A 7,563-nucleotide genomic window follows, 5' to 3' on the forward strand; every position below is an offset into this window, starting at 1 on the left:
ATACCATTAAACCATCTTTCTACCCCCAAACACTCAAAATCACTGACCTGAAAAAAAAGAAAGGAAAACAAAAAAAAAGGCTGCATAAAAGTGTTACTTTCTACCACACATGCTGCTGAACCTTGACTGGTCCTGAAGCTCTTACCTCAGGCAGACACCTCTTCCCAAAGGGCTGAGCCAGCTCAAAAGCTGCAAAGGACTCAAGCAAGAGCTGATCACCAACACCAGAGAAACCCAAGAGCACAATGAGCTCCCTCAGCAGAGGCTGTGGCTCAAATAGCCCAAGGCTCCGCCCACCACCCTTAGCACAATCACCTGGGAAAGGGCAAACCACCAGAAGTTATCAAGTCAGCTGGAGGAGCAGCAGCACTGTTCCCACCTGCCTTCAATTTACAGCAAATGAGACCCTGAACAGAGAAAGCAACACTTACTGGCAAAGACAATACCTGCTCCTGTACTACAGCTACAACTCTTGCATCAGCAATGTCACCAGGTAAGGAGTTCAACTTAATTTTTCTGAGGCATAGACAGAAAAAGATACATGTGTCTCTAAACTAGGTAGGAAATTAGCTCCTTAAATGCAATAACAATGTAGTTATTAAAATCACATCAGTCACTGGCAAAGCCAGCAGACACAATGGTAACTCAGCAGCTAAGCGCTAGATTGAGGCAGAACGGGAGGTTCCCGAGGCGCAGGAGCCCCGGGGAAGAGCAGAGGGACCGTGCAGAGCCGGCACCTCTCGCGAGAGAGGTTGACGCGGCGTGGGCATTGCCAGGGGCGACCGTGGGAGATTTAAATGGCTCTGAGGAGCGCTAGCGACCGGGAGCGTGGCAAACAGGGCGTGGTGCGTCAGAACGGTGTGCCGTGGTGCGGCAGTTTGCGCGGGTAGGGCGCAGCCCCCCCCTTCCCAGCTCGAGAAGGTTACTGATGCGGTGGGCATCGGCCTCAGAAGGAGACCCCGATATGGCTGCCACTCGGGTGAAAGCCATTGCTAGGAAAAACGTGGCGACACGGACAGAGCTCCCACGTAAACGTGCAGCTGTCCAGGTCTCTGGACGCAGGGAGTGCCTGAGTCTATCACTGATGCCGGAGGGCAGCGGGGACACCTCTTGTGCGAGATGTGACCAGGTAGATGATCTGCTCAGCCTGGTGGCAGAGCTGAAGGAGGAAGTGGAAAGGTTGAGGAGTATCAAGGAGTGTGAGAGGGAGATAGGTTGGTGGACCCACACCCTATCATCCCTGAGGCGGAGGCAGCAGATGGAGGCTCCGCGAGAAGCGGAGGTTCCCCTGCCCCCTTGCCACCGGGCAGGAGGGGACCTAAGAGATGGAGGGGAATGGATACAGGTCCCTGCTCGGGGAGGCAGGCGAGTCCTCTCCCGGTCTCCCTCACCTTCCCAGTTGCCCCTACGCAACAGGAATGGGGCTCTGGAACTTGAGGACCGGGTCAACGAAGATCAGGGTGTAGGTGAAGCCCTGTCCAGGGAGGTGCCTAGGCTCAGTCGGGCAGCCCCATGCATTCTCACAGCCTCTGAAAAAAGAAAAAGGAGGGTAATTGTCATAGGCGACTCCCTTCTGAGGGGGACAGAGGACCCAATATGCGGTCCTGACCCATGCCACAGGGAAGTCTGCTGCCTCCCTGGGGCCCGGTTGAAAGACATTACCGGGGAACTCCCGGGTCTGGTTTGGACCTCTGATTATTACCCATTGCTAGTTGTGCAGGTTGGCAGCGATGAGATTGCAGGGAGAAATCCAAAGGCAATCAAAAGGGACTTCCGGGCACTGGGGCGATTAGTGGAAGGAGCACAGGTAGTGTTTTCCTTAATCCCTTAGTGGCAGGGGAATATACTGAAAGGAACAGGAAACCACACCTGGTGATGATGTGGCTCAGAGGCTGGTGCCATTGGTGGCATTTGGGGTTTTTTGATCACGGGGAGGTTTACACGGCACCGGGCTTGCTAGCGACGGATGGTATCCAGCTATCTCAAAGGGGTAAAAGAATCCTCGCTCGTGAGATGGCGGGGCTCATAGAGAGGGCTTTAAACCAGGTTTGAAGGGGGTAAGGGATAAGACTAGGTGCACCAGAGACGAGCCTGGGGGCAGCGTGCCGACGTTAGGGGTGGATTCGATAGGCCAGCTCGAATGCATCGATGCCAACACACGCAGCGTGGGCGATAAACAGGAGGAGCTGGAAGCCATCGTGCAGCAGGATAGATATGGCTTAGCCGCCATCACGGAAACACGGTGGGATGACTCCCGTGACCGGAGTGCTACGTCTTGGGCTTAGCGACCGTGAAATGATAGAATTCTCAATTCTTGGTGAGGCAAGGAAGGGGGTTAGCAAAACTACCGCTCTGGACTTCCAGAGGGCAAACTTTAGCCTCTTTGAGGCACTGGTTGAGAGAATCCCTTGGGAGACGGTCCTGAAGGGCAAAGGGGTCCAGGAGGGACGGACGTTCTTTAAGAAGGAAGTCTTAACAGCTCAGGACCAGGCTATTCCCCCGTGCCGCAAGTCGAATCGCCGAGGAAAACGACGGGCCTGGCTGAACGGGGAGCTTCTTCTAGGAGTCAGGAAAAAAAGGAGAGTTTACCATCTCTGGAAGAAAGGGCGGGCAACTTGGGAGGAGTACAGGGATCTTGTTAGGTCATAGAGAAAGGAAATTAGAAAGACAAAAGCTCTGCTAGTACTAAATCTGTCCGCTGTCGTAAGAGATGACAAAAAATGTTTTTACAAATACGTTAATGGTAAAAAGAATCCCGAGGAGAATATCTATCCTGTAACGGATACGGAAGGGAACGTTGCCAGCAGAGATGAGGAAAAGGCTGAGGTACTTAATCCCTTCTTTGCCTCAGTCTTTAATAGGGAGACCAGTTATCCTCAGGGTACTCTGCCTCCTGAGCGGGAAGGTGAGGATGAACAGCAGAATATACTCCCCCCCCCCTTAATGCAGGAGGAAATAGTTAGTGACCTACTATGCCATCTGGATGCTCACAAATCTACGGGACAAGATGGAATCCATCCCAGAGTACTGAGGGAACTGGCAGAGGTGCTTCCCAAGCTGCTCTCCCTCATCTATCGGCGATCCTGGTCAACGGGGAAGGTCCCAGAGGACTGGAGGCTTGCCAATGTGACGCCCATTTACGAGAAGGGTCGGAGGGAGGATCCGGGGAACTACGGGCCTGTCAGCCTGACCTCGGTACCGGGGAAGATTATGGAACGGTTTGTCTTGAGAGCGCTCACGTGGCAAGTCCGGGACAAGCAGGGGATTGGGCCCGGTCAGCGTGGGTTTACGAAAGGCGGGTTCTGCTTGACCAACCTGCTCTCCTTCTATGACCGGGTGACCCGCCCGGTGGATGAGGGAAAGGCTGTGGATGTTACCTACCTTGACTTCAGCAAGGCCTTTGATACTGTCATGGCATACTCCTTGAGAAGCTGTCGTCTCCTGGCTTAGACAAGTGTACTCTTTGCTGGGTGAAAAACTGGCTGGATGGACGAGCCCAGAGGGTTGCGGTGAATGGGGTTAAATCCGGTTGGCGGCGGGTCGCTAGTGGTGTTCCCCAGGGCTCGGCGTTGGGCCCGGTTCTGCTTAACATCTTAATCGACGATTTGGACGAGGAGATCGAGTGCCCCCTCGGCAAGTTTGCAGACGACACCAAGTTGGGACTCGGGGCCGATCTCCTTGAGGATAGGAAGGCTCTACACAGGTATCTGGACAGGCTGGATCGATGGGCCGAGGCCAACTGTATGAAGTTCAACGAGGCCGAGTGCCGGGTCCTGCGCTTCGGTCACGGCGACCCCGTGCAGCGCTATGGACTTGGGGAAGAGCGGCTGGAAAGCTGCCCGGCGGAGAAAGACCTGGGGGTGCTGGTTGACAGCCGGCTGACTATGAGCCAGCAGTGTGCCCAGGTGGCCAGGAAGGCCAACGGCATCCTGGCCTGTATCAGAAATAGTGTGGCCGGCAGGAGCAGGGAGGTAATTGTTCCCCCGTATTCGGCACTGGCGAGGCCGCACCTCGAGTACTGCGTTCAGTTTTGGGCCCCTTGCTACGGGAAAGACGTTGAGTTGCTGGAACGTGTCCGGAGAAGGGCAACCGAGTTGGTGAGGGGCCTGGAGCGTAAGTCTGATGAGGAACGGCTGAGGGAGCTGGGGTGGTTTAGTCTGGAGAAAAGGAGGCTGAGGGGAGACCTTATCGCTCTCTACAACTACCTGAAAGGAGATTGTAGCGAGGTGGGTACTGGTCTCTTCTATCAAGTAACTAGAGATAGGACGAGAGAAAATGGCCTGAAGTTGCGCCAGGGGAGGTTTAGATTGGATATCAGAAAAGATTTCTTTACTGAGAGGGTTGTCAGGCGTTGGAACAGGCTGCCCAGGGTAGTGGTGGAGTCACCATCCCTGCAGGTGTTCAAAACACACGTAGATGTGGCACTTTGGGACATGATTTAGTGGGCGTGGTGGTGTTGGGTTGATGGTTGGACTTAATGATCTTAGAGGTCCTTTCCAAATTTCATGATTTGATTCAATGCGATTTGATTCTATTCTAGGGAGCAGAACAGAGATGTAGCAAGAAAGGAAAAAAAGGAAGGGAGGAAAAACAAAGGGAGAGAGATACAAAGACTGGAAGAAGGACAAAGGGATGGAAGAGGAAAAAATAGTGATAGGCTGCAGGACAGAGATGGAGGAGTTCAAAAAAGACACAGGGAGCATGACAGAATGAGAGTGAGAAAAAAGGGACAGAGCAGGACAGCACTGGAGGAAAAAACAACTGTGATAGGCTGTGAGAGAGATACGGAGGAATAGAGAAAAGAGAAGGGACAGCTAGCTGGAGAGGAGGATACAGTTTGAAAGGATGGAAGAGGGAACGGAACAGAGAGAAATACGGGAAAGATAGCAAGAGGAAGCAGGGCAGAGGGCCAGCAATAGAAGAAAAAAGGGACAGGGATCTGGACAGATGGAGAAAAAAGCAGGAGGAACAGATACAACATGATACGATGGGACAGGAAGTAAGAGAGAGCGACAGATGAGAATAATGACAAGAGATAGAGACTGTGAGAAACACAGGCGGTTGGAGAGAGAGAGAGAGCGCGATGAGGAGCCCTGCAGAGAGAGAGAAGGCATGAATAAAAAGAGTAGGGAGCACCACGAAGGGTCAGAGAAAGAGAAGAACAGGAAGGACAACGGGGACAGTGAGATACAGAATAACCCCCCCCACCTATTATACACATATTATCCAGTAATCAAGCCCATTTCAGAGTTACAAAGTACCTCAGCCTCTTTAAGAAAAGTAACACATTGACCGAGCTCAATTCGGCAGCACACAGAACCCGAGCAAATTTCAAAGTCGGCGCACCGCGCCCGAGCCCCTTTCGGCGGCGCACCGCGCCCGAGCCCATTTCACAGTTATGTAGTTACAGAGACAATTTCTAAGTTGGGCAATTACTAGAGCCAGGAACGCACCCCCTTTCTATTAACCCAGCAGCAGCTACATTTACCTCGAGGTATCTACAACTCTCCCTTGGATGCCTAATTCTAACAGACGCTTTCACTTACTTCAACAGCTAAGTTTACCTATGGGCACATGTTTCGCTCTGCACTTGCCTTTGTGATTGCCATTAGTACTGTGATTCTCACAAGGAGACCTAATTACCTGTCTTTTTTTCATTTTCTTTTTTTTTGCTTCATTTGGTCCATTACTGATTCCACATATATTCAGCTATGTCAGTAGTTACAGTCCAATTCTACGATGTACTTTTTCTACAATATATAGAAAAGACTTATGGCCTCACTGGTCAAATATTTGACACTATTAGTTTTATTCCTCTTTTAATCATTATTTTTACAAATACATTTAAACTCCAAAAATTTAGCATTACCTTCAGAAGAAATGCCACTATTAGTACCTGCAATTCTCTACAGAGTGGTCTTTTCCACATTCCTCGCTCCCGTTACATCCATCGCTGCACATCCAGAAGTTTTACTCCCTGAGGTGACGTTACCTGCACGATCCCCGTTCTCGGGCAGAAAACGAGTGAGCTCCGCTCATCTTGACAGACCGTCCACTTCCACACCTCGGCACAAAAACAAAAATTGAAAAGTATCATTACATCACGAACTACAAAGAGCACCCAAATATTTTACAAACCCACCACAGAAAAATACAGTTACGCTCACGCACTTCACAACCCTGGCCTGCTCCATGCTGGCCATCTAGTCCAACTCCCCCCACCCTTCGCCCGCAAAATCCTCAACTGTTTTCCAAAGACCATCCACCGAACAACGTATTTCCCTGTGCTGACTGGCAATTACCACGTTCCAGGGCAGCGCTCCATGGGAACGCTGTTCCCAGGAGCCTTGAAAAAAATTGCCCTGCCTGTGAAAACCCGGGCCCGAGCCGGACCCTGGTCCAAACATTGGCGATCAACATTGCCTCGTGGAGCAGCTGGGACCGGGGGGGGACGGACGACACGGTGGGGGACAAAACAGGGCGGGGGAGGACACACCAAAAACCAACCCATATCCCAGCTGGGGTTTTTTATTCTAAGTTGTTGGTTTGGTTTTTTTTTCTAATTCCCTGAGAAACATCTCAACTCTACATCCAACCTGAAAGGAAAAAACCAAAAAGGCTAAACCACATAACCCTACAAGGTTAGACACATTCACAACACACCACTCATTCAGATCACATGCACGCCAGCCCTCACTCTCAACTCATCCATCCTACTACCCACAGGCCTTGAGAGGCCGTCACCCCGTGCCTGCGGCACTGGGGGCCTCAAAAATTGCCCTGCCTGCAAAAACCCTGGCCCCAGCCCAACCTCCTTCCAACCTCCCCACAAACTGCCCTTCCGTTACACCAATGTTTCAACACGCACCATCATCTCTACCATCCGTGCATTTTCAACCCCATACTTAGCTTTCACGGTGCCACATGTCACAGTCCAACCTCCGTAGCAGCCGTGTCACCTAAACGCAAGGTTCCTTCAAGCACCTCGTGCCCTGTCATCACCTGCAAAAACAACACACAAAGCTTTTCAATAGACACTTCATCCTTGAGAGAGAAGTCCTCCACCGCTCCCCTACCCTGCTTCCCACCTATTAAAAAAAAAACCCCACATCCTCACAGTTAGTGTCCTCCATGGCACTTGAAAAAACAGAGCATCGCAAACACAGAGCTGTCCCAAAGTTACCGATCGCTGCAAGACCCATCACGCTGCTACTCAGACCTCAAGGCCTTGACCATTTCTACAGACTTGCCACAAAGCATCCCCATAAACAATATGAACACCGTTGCCCAGTTACCGCCTTACTCTATGCTAGCTCACAGTCCAGTTGCGATCCCCTCAACTCCTTGCATGCAAAGAACCCAAACTCATTAAACCTTCTATGCTGTCTCTGCAATGCCATACAATACAGACACAAACGTAGAGCCCTGCAATTCACATGCAAATATAATGCCATACAAGGCAGTACTCTTACCTCCGTCAAGACAAAACAACTCAGAGCACTGCCATACCACACAAAACAGAACAGGGCCGATGCAAGAGACTCTCAGATGACAGTCAATACA

The 7,563-nt window shown here is 51.3% G+C and overlaps 1 long non-coding RNA gene across 1 annotated transcript; it reads right to left on the minus strand.

Moving 5' to 3' along the window:
- Positions 1-5,790: 5,790 nt before the first annotated feature.
- On the minus strand, positions 5,791-7,341 carry LOC138684304 (uncharacterized). Its single transcript, XR_011323632.1, has 2 exons — positions 6,869-7,341; positions 5,791-6,064 (listed from the first exon to the last, which is right to left on the minus strand). It is a non-coding gene; the product is annotated as an uncharacterized lncRNA (long non-coding RNA).
- Positions 7,342-7,563: the final 222 nt, after the last annotated feature.

This window comes from Haliaeetus albicilla, unplaced genomic scaffold (genome assembly GCF_947461875.1).
Source record: "Haliaeetus albicilla unplaced genomic scaffold, bHalAlb1.1 scaffold_99, whole genome shotgun sequence".
NCBI lineage: Eukaryota > Metazoa > Chordata > Aves > Accipitriformes > Accipitridae > Haliaeetus > Haliaeetus albicilla.